The 17905-nt window shown below is 39.1% G+C and overlaps 1 protein-coding gene across 1 annotated transcript in view; it reads right to left on the bottom strand.

Moving 5' to 3' along the window:
- NALCN (sodium leak channel, non-selective) overlaps nt 1-17905 on the bottom strand; it is a 367606-nt gene that overhangs the window by 99538 nt on the left and 250163 nt on the right. The gene's annotated exons all lie outside the window — the stretch shown is intronic.

Below are 17905 nucleotides of genomic sequence, written 5' to 3'. Positions count from 1 at the left end.
TGACCATGACAAATAAAGTATTACACATTACTTTGAAGCCACTATTAAGCTTTTTAAAAACGTAATGAAATGGTATTCTACCTTTTATGCAAATTCTTTCCCCTATTTTTTTGCATTTAAGCAAAGATTTTCCAAGATTAAATTTACTTTGATGCAAATGAATGAATAATATAGATTATAAGAAGTGGATATGAATTTTTAAGATCATTATACTATACCAAGAAAAGAAGATCTTTTAACATAAAGTAATTATAATTGTAAATGTCCATTTCAAAAGTGTTTTAAAGATCATGATTCTTGAAGGGAAAGAACACAGTGTAGAGAATCCTGGGATTTTATTTTTCATATTGAAAAATCTAATGTAAAGAACAGTACAAAGGCAGTTTATAATGACCTCAGCTGAGCATGAAGTCTGACTGCAACCGAGAGATCAAATGATAGCTTTGTCACACATTCACATGGTAAAGAAAAGCACATTTGCAAGAATGAAATTAGAATCAAAGAAACAAACTTCAAACCTTGAGCTTTAAGACTAGAAGTCATCTAAGCTCAGTGCTATTCTACGCCTCAGCATCTGCCTGGCTGAGATATCATTATACATTGGGCGGCTGAAAGCCTCTGCTTCCCCTGGCTTCTCAAGAGACTTCGGGTGTAATTGCTCTGCATGACACATACTGTGTTCTGCCTCATCGCTTAAATCTTCCCTATTTCAGCCTGTGCTTTCTTCTGTTAAAATATTCAAACATTATTCAATTTCAGTTCCTTTCTGATTGCTGTGAGGAATAGCTGAATTGAAGAATTACCTTAAATAAAAATTTTCGTAATTTTTTTTGTATGATTTCCCAAAAGAAAACAATTTTAAAAACATTCAGACTTGGGAGATTCTCATTTTGAAATCTAGTCCGTGTTAGTTTGAAAACTGTGCGTAGATTTGTGAGTTGACGTAACTGTAGAATATTTTGTGGTTGTTCAATATAGGAAAAATAACCACATTATCTTCAATCAGGAGAAAGGAAAGGAGTTCCTCCTCTTTGTTATGTGAATAAATTAAGGCTGAATTCTCTTTGCTTCTTTACACAGTGGCTTTGGCTGTTTTTTCTGGATCTATATATATGACATAGCAATTCAGAACATAGCGTCTTCCTAAGGCGTAAACTATTATTTTTCCAAGGGAGTTTCTCTTGCTAATTTGTATATGTGATTTTACAACCCAAATTACACAGTCAAAACAGATGGGGTATCTGGAATAATGATCACGCATGTTGCTTTTTAATAATATCTCTGTGTAATTATAAAACCTTAATATATAAATATAAAGAATATCCCTCACTGGCCTGTGAAATCCAATAAAGAATTTATTCAGGTGGGTGGGCATTGTCTTTTCTGCTGTGGACAACAGGCAACCAACTCAAATTAGTGCATAGAAGACAGCGATACTGTACACTTTTCAAATGTTTCATTTAAAAACATGTTTAAGTTACTAATTTGCCCCCTTTTACAAAAATATTTAATACATCCAGTATGTTCAAGGTCAAAGTGGGGTTTCAATTATTTAGGCACATCAAATGAAGTCACAGATATAGATTGGAGGGCTCATTTCTTGGTTAGCTTATGGGCCATAAAAGCTAAATTTTTATGTGACAGCTGACACCCAAAATGCTCATAACATTAGCTGATTAATTGCATGTGCTGTATCCTGGCTGGTTACTCATTCGTCTAAGCAGTATGCCCCTGAAGTAAGTGTGAAGAGAAGCTCTGTTTTCAGAGGAGCGGGTACACTGGGCAATTAAGTGGCTGTTTGTGCTTACTGGTTTGGGAGCTCAGCAGAGCACTTACAACAGACTGTTGCATTTACGCCATCTATGAGATCCCTAAAATGTGCAAAAAATGTTTACTTTCATGCTGTTATCACAACCCTTAAGATCTTACAAGCTTTAAATGTCCTTCAGAAGGTTACTTTGTGCAACAACATAATTATTTACAGCAAGGCTAAGCTAACCAACAACTCTAATAAACTAGTAAAAGAAAAAAAATCTATTCAAAAACTGGAATACCTAATTATGCTGAATGAACACATTTTGCTCACATTATTGTCCCTTAATGTCCCGTTAATATCACTAATAATTTCTTAGAGACATTGGTGATAAATACAGATTGATTTTGTAGGTTTACTCTTCTAGGTCCCAAATATCTCTATTTTATATTGTATCTCTCCTTTGTTATTCAACTGAGACACAGTTGTTCCCATTAGAGAATTTACTGAGTCATAGAAACATGCTCAGTATGATAAAAAAGTATATATCTTTTTGCTCCACTTCAGATGAAATTATATTAGAGTTTCATGTAAACTAGATACTTGGTTCTTATTATGAGATGATTATTCATAAGTGCTAGGGAAAAATGTCATACCAAAGGGAATTCAGGATACACACACACACACACACACACACATACATACACACACACAGACATACACTCACACACATACACACACACACATACATTCCCATGTAATTTTTCTTTTTTTAAATTTATAAAACATCAGAGATAACATAAGTAAAAACAGTAAAAAAGTAAGAAGACATGGATTTAAACTTTTGGAGGGTTTTATAATCTCTTCACCCCTTTGGATTTCAGTGTTCTCAAAAAATGAGATCTTTAGTCTTTTATATAAATGCCAGATGTATAAGTGAGCTAACAATATGCCTGTAATTTGAATTACTCAAGGGAAATGTGCCATACAAACCAAAGCTATCACCATGCCACAGTGACTGCTTGCTCTACAGGAGGACGACTTCACCCATATGAATGGGGCGACACGTACGTGCTCTTGAGTCCCTCTCCTCTGGCTAATCTGAGACCACTCAACCTCTCCCTCTCTCCCCAATTTCTTCTCCTTTGCTATGTTGATTGGATTGTTTTCTCAAGCCTCTTGGTTGTAAAAACGAAAATGAAAATAGGCAGTTAAACCATTTCTCGTGATCATGCCTCCTTCGCTATTTAAGCTTGCTTCTTCAAAGAGATGCGTACACCACCATTATGTCACTTCCCACCCCTCTTCCATCCTCTCCTGTCTCAGGCGTCCCCCTGCCTCACTGAGGCTCCTCTTGGCAAAGTCAGCACACTTCCTATTTTGCTGAACCCAGTGGTCACTCGGTCATCCAAATTTCATCTCATAGAGACTCCTGAAACTTTCCTAACTGGCTTTCTGTCTTAGTCTTGTCCCTTTAAACCAATCTTTTAGAACATCTAGAAAAGAAATACCTTTATGTCCCTCTGGTCCTTAAAGTAATGCAAAGACTATCAATTATGTATAGAAGAAATTCTAATCTTCTTAGCATGGCATAAGTGGGCCTTCCAGTGCTTTGCCCTCTGTGCTCTAACCCGTAGGTTTGTGCCCCCCTGACACAGGGATGTCACATGAAGATACTGTTTCCCATGCCTGCAATACACTTATTTAACTCTTGTAAATCCCTCTAAAACCATCTTCTCCAGGAATATTTCTCAGAATAACAACTGGTAGGTGAAGCAGTAAACACGCATGCTGGATATGATGCTGAGCACTTTATGCTAATATTATTTAACCCTAAAAATTAGCTCCCTGATGTTGGTACCATAATTAGCTCCATGTTATGCAAGGTCATTGATGAGGAAATAGGCCCATGGAGCTTCAATCAGCTGCCTGAAGTCACACAGAACTGGACTTCCGGATTCCAGAGCTTGAGCTTCTAAAACTGTTGTATACTGCCACATCCAAACAACATTTTCAAGCAAGTGGTACACTTTTACTTCTGAATCTTGTGCCTGTTTTTCCTCTTATATGGGATATTTTCTCTCACTTTCCTAAGAAAATTGTATGCTTCAATTTTAGACACATCCTCCAGGACCTGCCTCTAAGCCAAATTAGGCACATCTTCCTCTGTGCACCTTGTATTTAGTCACATCTTCCTCTGTGCACCTTGCATTTAGTCACATCTTCCTCTGTGCACCTTGCTCAGGGGTTTGCACTATAACTTTCTAATTATGTGTGCTTTTCCCCTACTAGCATGACGCATTTTTAATTAAGGGCAGAACTCTCTGTAGCCCTATGGCCTCACGTTGTACATACGATACAATGACAATCCAGTGGTGATGAGATGAGAACAAGAAATCAACACTAACAGAGTCCCATCAACAGGCAGAAGAGGATCATTTGTAACATTTCTCCTCATTCTATTATTCTTTTCTTAGAGCCTTTACAATATGGAGTCATCTATATTATCCAGCACAAGCAAGTCTTCCAATTTCAGACGAGTTATATTACTGGCAAAGATGAAAGAGGGCTAATGACAAGTTACATCAGATTTTCTACTAGAAACAACATCACAAAAATCACATGTGGCTCTTGATAAAGTGTGTGTTCCCAGCTTTTTGAGATCAAAACAGCATAATAAAGTGTAAACTTGATACAACGTATTCATGGCATAAAGCTACATAGATGTAGGTATCTTTGAACAAGGCAACACAGGAGCTAATTTATATGTTGCATTATTATAGCTTACCATAAAAAATTCTCATCCTATTTACAACAACACTATTTTGAAGTAATTTAAAACTTACATGAGAGTCGCAAAGATAGTACAGAGAGTTCCTGTATCCCTTGATCGAGCATGTTATATACCGTAGAACATTTATCAAAACTACAAAATTAACCTTGATCAAATACTTTTAACTAAAGAGCTCATTGGAAATTCCCAGGTTTTTGCATGAATGACTTTCATCTGATCCAGGAGCTCATCCTGGAAACCACATTGCATTTCGTTGTCACATCTTGGCTGTGACAATTCCTCTAATTCTTCTTGTTGTGAGTGACCTTGATGGTTTCGAGGAGTACCGGTCAGGTAATTTGCAGGGTGTCCCCCAGTTTTGGGTTGTCTGAAGTTTTCTCATGATTAGACTGAGGTTATACATTTTTGGGACAAATATCATGGAGATGATCCGCCCTTCTCATCATATCAGGGTGTACATGACATTGAGGTTAACTGTCCTTACTTGGGTAAGGTGATGCCTGCCAGGTTGCTGCATTATAAAGTTACATTCAGTGTTTCTCTTTTCCTACTCCATTGGCTTGAAGCAAGTCACTGACTTCAGCTGATACTTAAAAGAGAAGAATTAAAGCTTTATCTCTTAGGAAAGAGGAGTATCAAAGAATTTGCGGGCAGATATTAAAGCTGCTACAATAATTTAAAAAAGATGTGGAGAGGACACTTGGAGGCCACGCAAATGTTCTATTTCTCCTTAAAGTTTCACATATTAATTTTGGTATTCATTAACTCTTGCCTGAGGCAATTACAATGGTGTCCTAATGGCCATTTTCTGTTTTCTTCATTTATTATTCTATTATTTCTATTTCTCTATGTTTATTACTTGGAATTATTCTATGAGAATCAGTTGTCCCTTCTCCTTTATTTATGTATTCAATCATGTATTTATATAAATATGTATTTGTGACTATTTATTGTATTCTTTGGGTCATAACCCAGTACTGTCCTTATTCATTTCATTGCTCAAAGTCTTCCTGCTTTGGCCACTAGGGGCTCTTTCAGTCGGCTTCTCTCGTCTTCAGACATACTTCTATCTATTTTGTTCGTTTCTTTTTTCTTTTTTTTTCCTTTTTAGCTCTTCTTTATTTTCTGGCACCACGAAAATGTCCTATCCTCATCTTGTGTTTTCTTTAATTCAGCTCTAAAGCTCTACAAAGTCACCCATCACCCTTGTCAAAGCTGGTTGAGCCAGAAACCGGGCCAAAGAGAGGGACTTAGTCTCTAAGACCGGCCAGCACTGCGAGGCAATTAGAGATGAAATTCCTGCCTAAAAGGAATCATATTGATTAGCTGGATCAATCAGATCTGTTCTTGTTGGGAGTTTTGAACTTGAGACACAGAAAATGTTTACTATTTGCAATGGAACTGAAAGTGAAAATACACAAGGAGGGAAACAGAGACAGATTGAGTTACCATAAAGGCAAATACCAGCAGTTATTAAATGTTGTTCTTCCTCAAGGCTCCAGTATCTTTTTTCTTCCCACCCTATTCAACCTCATCCAGATTTATACCTTCCAGTATTATGAAAATATGGAGAACTTTACTAGAACTGAAGCTCAAAGGAGGCAGTCATTTTTGTCTATTCTGTTCACTGACCTACCCCACATGTCTAGAACAGCACCTGAATAAATAATTAAGAATTACATTGAACTTCCACATTTATATCTCTGGGCAGCCATTCTTCTCCCCTGAACTCCAGACCTATACACAACTATTAGGTATCTCTGCTTAGACATCTTGAAAGATTCACCAACTCAACATGCCCAAGGCTGAGTTGATGAACTTTTCCCCCAAATATGATTGTATGCTAGTGTTTCTTGACTCAGTTAGTAGAAACCTGAAACCACCAGGAGTCATCTTTGAGACTCTCTCATTCATGCCTTTAAATCCAACCTATCACCAAGTCCCTCTTGATTATATTTTCCAAATAGCTCTCAGGTTCACCACTGCCTCCCATCTTATAAGCTTTCAGTGGCTCAGGTCAAAGGTAAACATTAAAGGTAAATATCTCGGCTGGCGCAGTGGCTCATGCTTGGAATCCCAGCACTTTGGGAGGCCAAGGCAGGTGGTTCACCTGAGGTCAGGAGTTCAAGACCAGCCTGGCCAACATGGTGAAACCCCGTCTCTACTAAAAATATAAAAATTAGCCAGGAGTGGTGGTGCACGCCTGTAATCCTAGCTACTCGGGAGGCTGAGGCAGGAGAATCGCTTGTACCTGGGAGGTAGAGGTTACAGTGAGCCAAGATTATGCCGCTGCACTCCAGCCTGGGTGACAGAGCGAGACTCTGTCTAAAAAAAAAAGGTAAATGTCTTTACTGTGTTTCTCAAGGCACTGAATGGTTCATGCCCTGCTGACTTTTCCACACTTACTATGTACCACTCCACCCTGGTCTTCCTGTATTCTGGGTGCACACAGGCTTTCCCTTCTCCCTGGAGCTGTGCTCCCCTCCCCTGACCCACCACACCTCTGTGAAGTCCACAAGGTTCATCTTGCAAAACTTAGCTCTCCTGTAACTTTCTTCATCCTCACCCTTGACCACCATTTGTGTCAGGGTCTTCTACGAATGTCTCTCCTTAAATGATGTTATTTTCTGAAGAAAGCTCATCTCAATCTTTACATAGTTAGGAATTATTTTAATTACTTGATTTACATCCAACTCCCCTATTAGACCAGAAGTCTCCATGGGAGCAAAGAACTTATTTATTATTGTACCTGGCCTAGCCTTGTACACATGGTAGGGACTCAAATATTTGAAGAATGGATGATAAAGCAGATGGTGAGGATGCTTCCAGGAGAATGGAAAAGTACATGAATTTCTTGAAAAAAGATCCAAATGGACTGTGTGAAACTTGAGTCCAAAAGGAATCAGGGCAGTGACTCCAGCTCCAGCACATTCCTATTTAATGTGTAGGTCCACACAGGGTAAACCTTGCTATTCTAACTCCTCACAACAAATCTTAACACAACTATAAGAAAGCCTTTTTGTAATTCAACAACTGACAGGTGCTGCATAAAACTGAAAACTAATTGTCATGCTTTTATCTCAGAACCACTGCAACCTAGTTTCCCATTGCCTGTGACAGGATATGAAAGAAAAAGTGCTGTGAGGTTGCTCTTCATGATCATCCTTGCTGTTTTTAACAGTACAGTGCAGTAAACTCATGCTTCCTAACAATTTTGTTCTCTTGATTAAAGGAAACAAAATAAAATAGTATCCTTATAGTTAAGCAGTGGGCGGTGTTCAGTTGGAGTTGAAGTGTGAGCTTCTCTCCAGTTTGGGCACATTTCCCCTCCAAATCCCACTATATTTTATTTGAGATGGAGTTTCACTCTTATTGAGATGGAGATTTGCAGACACGATCTCAACTCACTGCAACCTCTGCCTCCTGGGTTCAAGTGATTCTCCTGCTTCAGTCTCCCGAGTCACTGGGACTACATAAAGGCGTATGCCACCCGGCTAATTTTTTGTATTTTTAGTAGAGACAGGGTTTCACCATGTTGGCCAGGCTAGTCTCAAACTCCTGACCACAGGTGATCCACCTGCCTTGGCCTCCCAAAGTGCTGGGATTACAGGCGTGAGCCACTGTGCCTGGCCTATTTTTTTTTTTTTTTAATTGAAGGGTTACCTTGCAGAGTGCTGTGGAAACTGGAATGAAAATAATTCTGAATTAGCACAATTAAAGAATGATACAACCGACAACCCACCAATGTGAACTCGAGTGGACAATCTTAGGTGTGTAGTTTCATGTTTGTTCCATGGTGAGAGAGATCATGCTAACAAAACAGTCCCGAGCATCTGTGGATGAGGCAAAGAAAAGGTCTCTAAAACAATGTCCCTCTGGTTTGGTTAATCATAATGAAATGAAATGTTGGAAGGGCTTACAGAAACCTTTCCTCTAAGAAAGTCTCAAGTCTATAAAATTTTACGATGATGGGGTTTGATTCCTATAATCAAAGAAAGGCAGGATAAAATAACTCCATCTGCTGAGAAAGCTGCTCCAGGGTGGTGCAGGCTGGCACAGGATTCCAAGGGTATGTCCATTGTTCCCTGCTGCCCCACGCTCTCAGCCAGGCTACTTGCCAGCTTTAGAAGGCATCGTTTCTTCTTGAGTCCAGAGAACAAGGCTCTGGAGGTGTGTTAGTTGTCTAGGGCCGCTGCCACAAAGTTCCAAAAAACTGGGTGGCTCAAAACAATAGAAATGTATTGTCTCACATTTCTGGGGGCTGGAAGTCTGAGATCAAGATGTCAGAAAGACAAGTTCATTCTGGAGGTTCTGAGGGGTGTCTACTCCACAGGGCTTTTCCAACTGCTGGTGATGGATCTTGGTGATGGACCCAGCAATCCTGAGTGTTCCTTGTGGACTACATCACTCTGGTCTGTTGCTCCATCATCACACAGTGCTCTCCCTATGTGTCTGTGTCTGCGTCTCTTCTCTTTTTATGAGACACCAGTCATATTGGACTAGGGTCCACCCTAATGACCTCATCTTAACTTGATTGCATCTACAAAGACCCTATTTCCAATCAAGTTACATTCACAGGGACTGAGGGGTAGGACTTCCATATATCTATTTGAGGGACACAATTCCATTCATGTCAGGAGGACATCAATTCTAACAGGTACTTCTCCTGTTTTGAACTGACTTCTGAATCTCCCACTTTTACTTATTTGACCGTAAAAATCCAGTTGACTGTTTCTATCTTTATCTTTTTTGGGGGGGTTTGGGGAGGACAGGGTCTTTCTCTGTTGCCCAGGCTGGAATGCAGCAGCACAATCACAGCTCACGGCAGCCTTGACCTCCCTACCTCAGCCTCACAAGCAGCTGGGACCACAGGCCATGGACCACCACACCGCAATAGTTTTTATTTTTTTTGTAGAGATGGGGTCTCACTGTATTGCCCAGGTTGGTCTCCAATTTCTAGGCTCAAGTGATCCTCCCACATTGGCCTCCCATATTTCCACTTTTTGATTGACTTCTAGATTCCTAGGCTGTTGTTTTTATGCTGATAATTGATATTCCCAACTTTTGAGCCTCTGTTGTGACTTCTCGGCTTAAACCTTGATCTAAACTGTTCTCAGTCTTAGCCATTTCATTTCTTCAAACCAATTTTATTGCTGTTCATGTCTTAGTGTGACAGAGAATTTATTACAAAAAGTAAGCCTAACATTTATTATAAAAGTAAAGATTTATTGTAAAAGTAAGTAGCTATTTCAGAAATAGCAGATCAAATGCTCTTTAAAATTATCTTTTGAGATTTACATCATGGAAAGTTATGGGCAATAATAAACTGACATCAAAAGAGTCATCTCTGACCAAAAGATTGAAAGAATGGCTTCACGTGGAGTTAGGCGACATCAACAGGTTTGAGTGAAATGCAGAGTTTTCCAACTCTCAGCCACTACTTATTTATAGGTTCTTCAGGGTATGGTCCTCTAGCTCCTGGGCAGCTGTTCCCTGGAGCAGCAGGCATCCTTGATATCTGATATTTCCAGCTGCTTGTGCTCCCTACCTATTGACTTCACTGTGTTGTACAAATATTCTCTATACATATTACAATGGGAAAAGGTTGGGTAGCACTGTAGCAAATGGTGTTAACATATCTAACAAAATTAAGAATCAGTCAGCAACCAGGTGGTCTATCTGGAAACAGTATGAGGAGTTTGAGGAAAAGATTGGTGATCCACCTTCACTTCCTTACCCGTCATTGATTCCCTGTCCTCTGCAACCCAGCTCTGTATCATCAAAGGCCCTGAGCTTGCTCTTATTGCCATCACTAACCACCTCCTTATTATTAATATGGTGACCAGTTTTAAAGAAATTAATTGTGGCAAAAAACATATAACATAAATTTTGCTATCTTGATCATTTTTGTTGTGGCTGTTGCTGTTATTTGAGACAGGGTCTCACTCTGTTGCCCAGGCTGAAATGTAATGGTATGATCAGAGTTCACTGAAGCCTTGATCTCCTGGGCTCAAGCAATCCTTTCACCTCAGCCACCTAAGTAGCTGTGACTACAGGTATGTACCACCATGTCCAGCTAGGCTAATTTTTTGTATTTTTAGTAGAGACAGGGTGTCGCCACGTTGTCCAGGCTGATCTCACACTCCTGGGTTCAAGCAATCCGCCTACCTTGGCCTCCCAAAGTTTTGGGATTACAGGCATGAGCCACCATGCCCAGCCCCATCTTAATCATTTTAAGTGTACAGTTCAGTAGTGTTAAATAGTCACATTGTTGTACAGCAGATCTCCAGAACTTTTTCATCTTTCAAAATGGAAACTCTGTACCCATTGAAGAACAGCTCCCTTTTCCTCCTCTCCCCAGCCCCTGGCAACTATCATTCTGTCTTCTGTTCCTCTGAATTTGACTACTTTAGATAAACTCATATAAAGAGAAACCATACATAATTTGTCTTTCTGTGACTGACTTATTTCACTTATTATGATGTCCTCAAGGTTCATCCATATGTATCATGTGTCAGTTTTATTCATTTTTAAGGCTGAACGATATTTCATTGTGTGTAGATACCACATTTTGTTTACCTGTTCATCCACTGGTGGCTACTACGGTTGCTTCCACCTTCTGATTATTGTGAAAAATACTACAATGAACATGTACATGCAAATATCTCTGAGATTCTATTTTCATTTCTTTTGGATATACATACCCAGAAGTGTATTATATCATATGACAATACTATGTTTAATTTTTTGAGGAACTGCCATACTGTTTTCTGCAACAGTAGCACCATTTTATATTCTCATCAACAATGTACAAATGTTGCAATTTTTTCACATTCTTGCCAAACAGTTTGTTTGATAGCGGCCATCCTAATAGGTATAAAGTGATACCTCATTGTGATTTCTATTTGCATTTTTCTAATGATTAGTGATGTTGAACGTCTTTTCATCTACTTGGCCATTTGTAGATCTTCTTTAGATAAATGTCAATTTAAGCACTTTACCTATTTTTAAAATAGATTATTTGTATTTTTGTTGTTGAGCTATAGGAGCTCTTTCATATTGTCAATATTAACTCCTTATAAGACATATGATTTGGAAATATTTTCTACAATCCCATAGGTTGGCTTTTCACTCTACTGATTGCTTCCTTTGATGTACAAGTGTTTTTAAGCTTAATGTAGTCCCCTATTTTTGCTTTTGCTTTCTGGCCATATCCAATAAATCATTGACAATTCCAATGTCATGAAGCTTTTGTCTTGTTTTCTTCTAGGAGCTTTATGGTTTTAGGTCTTTTGTTAAGGTCCTTAAACCATTTTGAGTTAATTTTTATATGTGATACAAGGTAAGGGCCAAACTTCATTCTTTTGTGTGTGGCTATCCAATTTTTCCACACCATTTGTTGAAGAGACTGTCCTTTTCCCACAGTGTGGTCTTGACACCACTGTTGAAGATTATTTGACTATATATATATGTGAGGGTTTATTTGTGGCCTCTCTATTCTGTTCCACTGGTCTATATGTGTGTCTTTATGTCAGTATCATACTGTTTTGATTACTGTATCTTTGTAATATGTTTTGAAATAAGGAAGTATGATGTCTTCAAGTTTGTTTTCCTTTTTCAGAATTGTTTTGGCTATTTGGTATCCCTTGGGATTTCATATGAATTTTAAGATTTCTATATCTGCAAAATGCCATTGGATTTTGAGAAGGATTGCATTGAATCTGTAGATTACTTTGGGTGGTATGAACATTTTAACAATATTAAGTCTTCCAGTCCTTCAACACAGAATGTATTTTCACTTGCAGATGTTCCTCAACTTACGATGGGGTTTCATCTGGATAAACTCATTAAAAGTTGAAAATACTGTAAGTTAAAAGTGCATTTGTCTGACTTATGATATTTTCAATTTACCACGAGTGTTTCTGGATGTAATTCCATCAGAAGTTGAGGAGCATACTGAGCGTGTATTTGTTTTGCACCGTCATAAAAATCAGAAAATTGTAAGTTGCTGGGTTAGGTGGTTCACACCTATAATCCCAGCACTTTGGGAGGCTGAGGCAGGTGAATCACTTGAGGTCAGGAGTTCAAGACCAGCCTGGCCAACATGATGAAACCCTGTCTCTACTGAAAATACAAAAATTAGTTGGGTTTGGTGGTGCATGCCTGTAACCCGAGTTACTTGGGAGGCTGAGGCAGGAGAATAACTTGAACCTGGGAGGCAGAGGTTGCAGTGAGCAGAAGATCATGCTACTGCACTCCAGCCTAAGGAACAGGTTGAGACTCTGTCTAAAAAAAGAAAAATTGTTAAGTAGACTCATTGTAAGTCAGAATTCACCTTTATTTGTGGCTTCAGTTCTTTCCTCAGTATTTTATAGTTTTCAGGGTATGTGTCTTTTGCCTGCTTGGTTAAGTTTATTCCTAAGTATTTTATTCTTTTTCATGCTACTGTAAAAATGGGATCGCTTTCCATGGTGACTGTTTTTTTGACCTCTCTGAAGTCTTTGAGACTGTTGAACAAGCCTCTCTCTTGAAACTCTTTCACCTTTTGATTTTGATGACAAACCTATTCTTTCCTTTTACCTCTTGTGCTGTGACTTATCACACACATTTTGGCTCCTCCTCACTGGTTCTTACCATTTATTTATTACCCCTTAGGGAACCATCCTTCCCTTGGTAAGTTCATGCTCACTAAAGGCTTAAATTACCATCTGCATGTTGATTTTGCTCCTTTTCAGTATCTGTTTCAGCCTAAACTTTCCACCTAAACTTTAAACTTTATATCTCTCCATAGACATTGTCTCATAGATATTTCCCAGGCATCTCAGGGAAAATATGACCAATCTTCTTCCCCCTAAAATAACCCCAAATAAACAAAACTCTCATTTCTTCTTTCTCTTGTATTTCTTCTGCATCAGTGCACTTAAAGAAATCTAGAAATCTGGGTGACATCCCTGTGTCCTGGTTTTTTTCCCTTCCTATATCCAATTTGTCACTAAATCCTCTTCTCTGTCCTTCACCACTTCCAATATTCTCTCATTCCGATTTCCTTTTGTTCAAGCTGCCATCACCACTTGCCTCAAGAACTGATTCTTCCATCTCCAGTCTAGGTGCCCTCCATTTCATTTCATACTGACACCAAAATGTAGGTACGATTATGATACCCTGTGCATAAATGCCATCAGAATAATATCAAGATGCTTAGTGCTGCTCAAGCATTTCCTGTGCTGGTCTCTGCTTACTTTTCCAGCTCACATTTTTCTTTCTTGCTCTACACATTAGCCACAGCAAACTCTTAGTGTTCACAAAGCCACTCTGTTTTTTTCCCAACTAAGAAAGAGTCTGCAGTTCCCCTGGTCTTCAGTACCCTTCTTCATGCCATCTTCCTCCAATCCTCTTCACCTGGATTAGCACTACTCAACCTCCAGATTTCAGTCTGCACCTGCTTGTGAGAAAATGTCCCTGATTTCAGTCTGCTTTAGATGTTTTCTGTTGCTTCCAAAACATTATACTTGTAATGATCACCACTGAACCCAAATTGCCTGTTTACTTGTCTCTTTCTGCCACTGGCTCATAAGTTATTTTTGAGAGTAGAAACAGTGTCCTGACCATCACATGTCCCTAGCCCCGACACAATATCTATAGGATAGTAGATGAGTGTCCAGACCCCAGTTTCACAGAACGAATAGATTTAGTTTCTGGGTCACTAATATCTCAACTGTAAAAGAGATATCTCAGATGATCTCAGCCTATCTTAGCCTATGCCATGATGCATTTTTAAAAATATTTTTATTTATTTATGTTTAGATTTTACTTTAAATACCGGGATACATGTGCAGGATGTGCAGGTTTGTTACATAGGCTTACATGTGCCATGGTGGTTTGCTGCACCTATCAAACCATCATCTATGTATCTGAATCACACAACCTTTCTCCCCTCCCTCTCCATCCTGATTCCTGGCTCACTAAGCTATAGTCTGATTATAATTTGGCTTCTTCTTTGGATACCCACAGGGAGAAAATATGCTGATCTAAAAAATGGATAAGCATCTCATCCAATCCACACCTAGCTAGATACGCTTTTCATTATAGATGAAGGAGGTGGTTCTCTGTAGGCAGCATGGCCTCTTTCAGCAAGGACATTGGTTTAGTGTCAGACAGCCTTTGTGGCCCTGACTCAGGCACATATGAAGTGCATGGACTTGGGCAAGAAATTCACTCCCCTGAATGTTAGTTGCCACATCTTTAATATTTAATATGAACTGTGACAATTTAACATTCAGTAGCCTACACAAGGCAGTTCTCAATAGATAGCATTTGCTCCTGTAGCAGCTATATCAGTCTTTTAAAATTACATAAGTTTGAGTTCATTCATGAGAGGCTGACAAAATGCGGAGAAGATTGAAGATTCAACTAACGTCAGGAGATGCAACCAGTGCTCAGCTGAATGGCATCTTCCAGGAGCATCCCTGCCACCTTGCTACCGCCCTCAATCTGGAATGAACTCAATATAGGCGACAAAATGGAGACGCAAATGAGAGCTTCAGGGTGTGTTAGGTAAGATTCTCCAGAGAAACAGGGTCAATAAAATATACATCATTATTGATTTTAAGGTATTGGCTCATGTAATGATGGAGGCTGATAAGTCCCACCATCTGCCATCTTCAAGCTGGAGACCTTTGGAAGCCAGGCAAACAGTTTGAAGGCCTAAGAACCAGGCTTCCTGAGGGCAGGAAAAGGTTGTTTACACTGTGCAGGCAATGAGACAGACAGCAAATTCAGTCTTCCTCCACCTTTTTCTTCTATCTGGGCTCTCAAAGCTTTGGAAGTGGCTCGACGAAATTGGGGAAGGGGGTCTGCTTTACTCAGTCTACCAATTCAAACGCAAATCTTTCCAGAACCACCCGACAGAGGCACCCAGAAACAATGTTCTACCAGCTATCTGGGCATCTGTTAGCCCAGTCAAGGTGACACATAAAATCAACGATCACGTAGCTTAAGGCTAAACAAAAACATTCCCCTGGAGATCATACTTTAACAAAAGAGAATATAAGATATTTATGGTTTTTGTTTTAAAACAATCACAGTCAATAAGAGAGGAAAGCTTCTTAATAAATAATATCTACCCACCACTATGCAGCAGACTCTAGCAAAGACCAAGCATCATCAAATTGGAACCAGGATTTAAGTGAGACTGGATACAGAGCTGGGGAAACAGTTTTCAATTTCACAGCTCTGAATTTAATCTAAACAGACTATCTATACTTCCCTTTTCAATGGTTCTTCCCCTCAGGCTTTTCCATGGGTTTTTTCTTCCCTCAAAGTTTAATGAATTTTATACTGCTTAAAAGAAAACCTTTTATATCTGTCTTGCACTGAATTTGCAAAAATCATTAAAGCTGCAAGAATTATCTTCATATTCAAACCCTGCAAAACTCTGTCTACATTCTCCAGTGTTATTCCTGCATCACTTGAGCTTCACGGTCATCAACTCTTACTGGTCAGAGAAGTTTTAGGTTGAGGGTTGTGTTGTAGCCTCTATACCAACCGATTTATCAGTAATCTCCTCAGCTTACCACAATCACACATCCACAGACAATCTCTCATTTTTAGTCAATTTTCAAATGTCATGCAGAAATAATGTTATATATATGTAAAATATTAAATATAAAAATACAATTTTATATATGTTATGCATATATAGCACACATTATATAATTCATGTCATGTATTACTTATATTATAATTTTATATTTAATATATACATATATGTATAGTTATTACATATATGTAATACAAAATTATAACATTTTTGTATTTAATGTCTGATATATACATATGTTACATATATTACATATACGTAATAATATACACACACACACACATATATATTTTTCCCAAGTCTCCGTATTGGCTTTTGGGGATGCTGAAAAGAGAAATATAGTTTCTATGTAATTCAATACGGGGGTCATGTAAATGATGGCAGCTATGAAAAGATTACGCTGCCCTATTGCTATTAGGAACCAGTTGTGTCCTATATATAACACACAGGGAAGGCAATAGAGGAATTTCATATGGTTACGTGATTGACGTGAGTTTTTGGAACACAATTGTGAGAAGTGACAAAGGAAAAGCCATAGAGGTGACCATGACGGCACACACTGGTGATATCTTGGAGAGGGGGTGATGGGAATAAACACATAAGAGCCTCTCAAAATTTGTGTCCAAAAAGCCCTTTTATTTTCTCCCCTGGATTCTAAAACCTAAACATTTTTCCTGCCAAGATGCCTTGATTAAGCAATAAGAAATTCATTGTAGCTTTAAACAAATTTGCTTAAAGGAAAGTATGTATGAAAACACCGCAGAACTATAGTATTAAGGAAACCATGCTGCCACTTAGAACTTTCAGATTTCCAGCTACAAGTATTAAACTTGACATTTTATTTAGCAGGTGCGGGCTTCTATTAGGTGAATGCACAATTCTCTTCCAGCTTCCTGAAGTATTAAAAATGACACCATAGCTTTTCATGAGGACCCTTATAGCTCAGCAGTCCTTGGCTAGAAACCACCTCTGATGCACACGGAGGTTGCATAGAAAAATAATGGGAAAAGACATACAGTGCTGTGCTTCTCCTTCAGGAGAACACAGGCCCACCGACAATCCATCATGCAGCCCATGCCTGCCCTCAGGGAGCTTCTGAGAGGAAGGCCACGGTGGGCTTTGACTTTTGGCCAGTGACTTACTCACATTCTTAACTCTGGATTTTGCCACATTCCTGCACCTTTATCCCTGTGTTATATTCATACTCTTTATTTCATCTCTGGTGTTTTTCTACTACACTTCTTCCTTCTTTTCCATTATAATTTCTTCACTAGCACCTTTTCACTTTCTACCACCATCTCACAGCTTTAGCTTAAGGGCAGCCTCTCCTCTCCCCAGCACGAGGGCTGCTTCCTCTTCCTCTGTTGAGCCCTACTGAGTGCTGCATGTTAACAACCTCATTTATTATTATTATTATTATTATTATTATTATTATTATTTGAGATGGAGTCTCGCTCTGTCACCCAGGCTGGAGTGCAGTGGCGCGATCTCGACTCACTGCAAGCTCTGCCTCCCGGGTTCACACCGTTCTCCTGCCTCAGCCTCCTGAGTAGCTGGGACTACAGGCGCCACCACCATGCCCAGCTAATTTTTTTGTTTTTGAATTTTTAGTAGAGATGGGGGTTCACCGTGTTAGCAAGGATGGTCTCGATCTCCTGACCTGGTGATCTGCCCACCTCGGCCTCCCAGAGTGCTGGGATTACAGGCGTGAGCCACTGCACCTGGGCAATATCCCCATTTTAGAGGTAACTGCCACTGG

The sequence above is a fragment of the Rhinopithecus bieti genome, unplaced genomic scaffold (genome assembly GCF_001698545.2).
Source record: "Rhinopithecus bieti isolate Rb0 unplaced genomic scaffold, ASM169854v2 scaffold_2254, whole genome shotgun sequence".
Taxonomy (NCBI): domain Eukaryota; kingdom Metazoa; phylum Chordata; class Mammalia; order Primates; family Cercopithecidae; genus Rhinopithecus; species Rhinopithecus bieti.
Note: the sequence above shows the minus strand (reverse complement) of the source record. Positions and strands in the feature narration are given on the sequence as shown.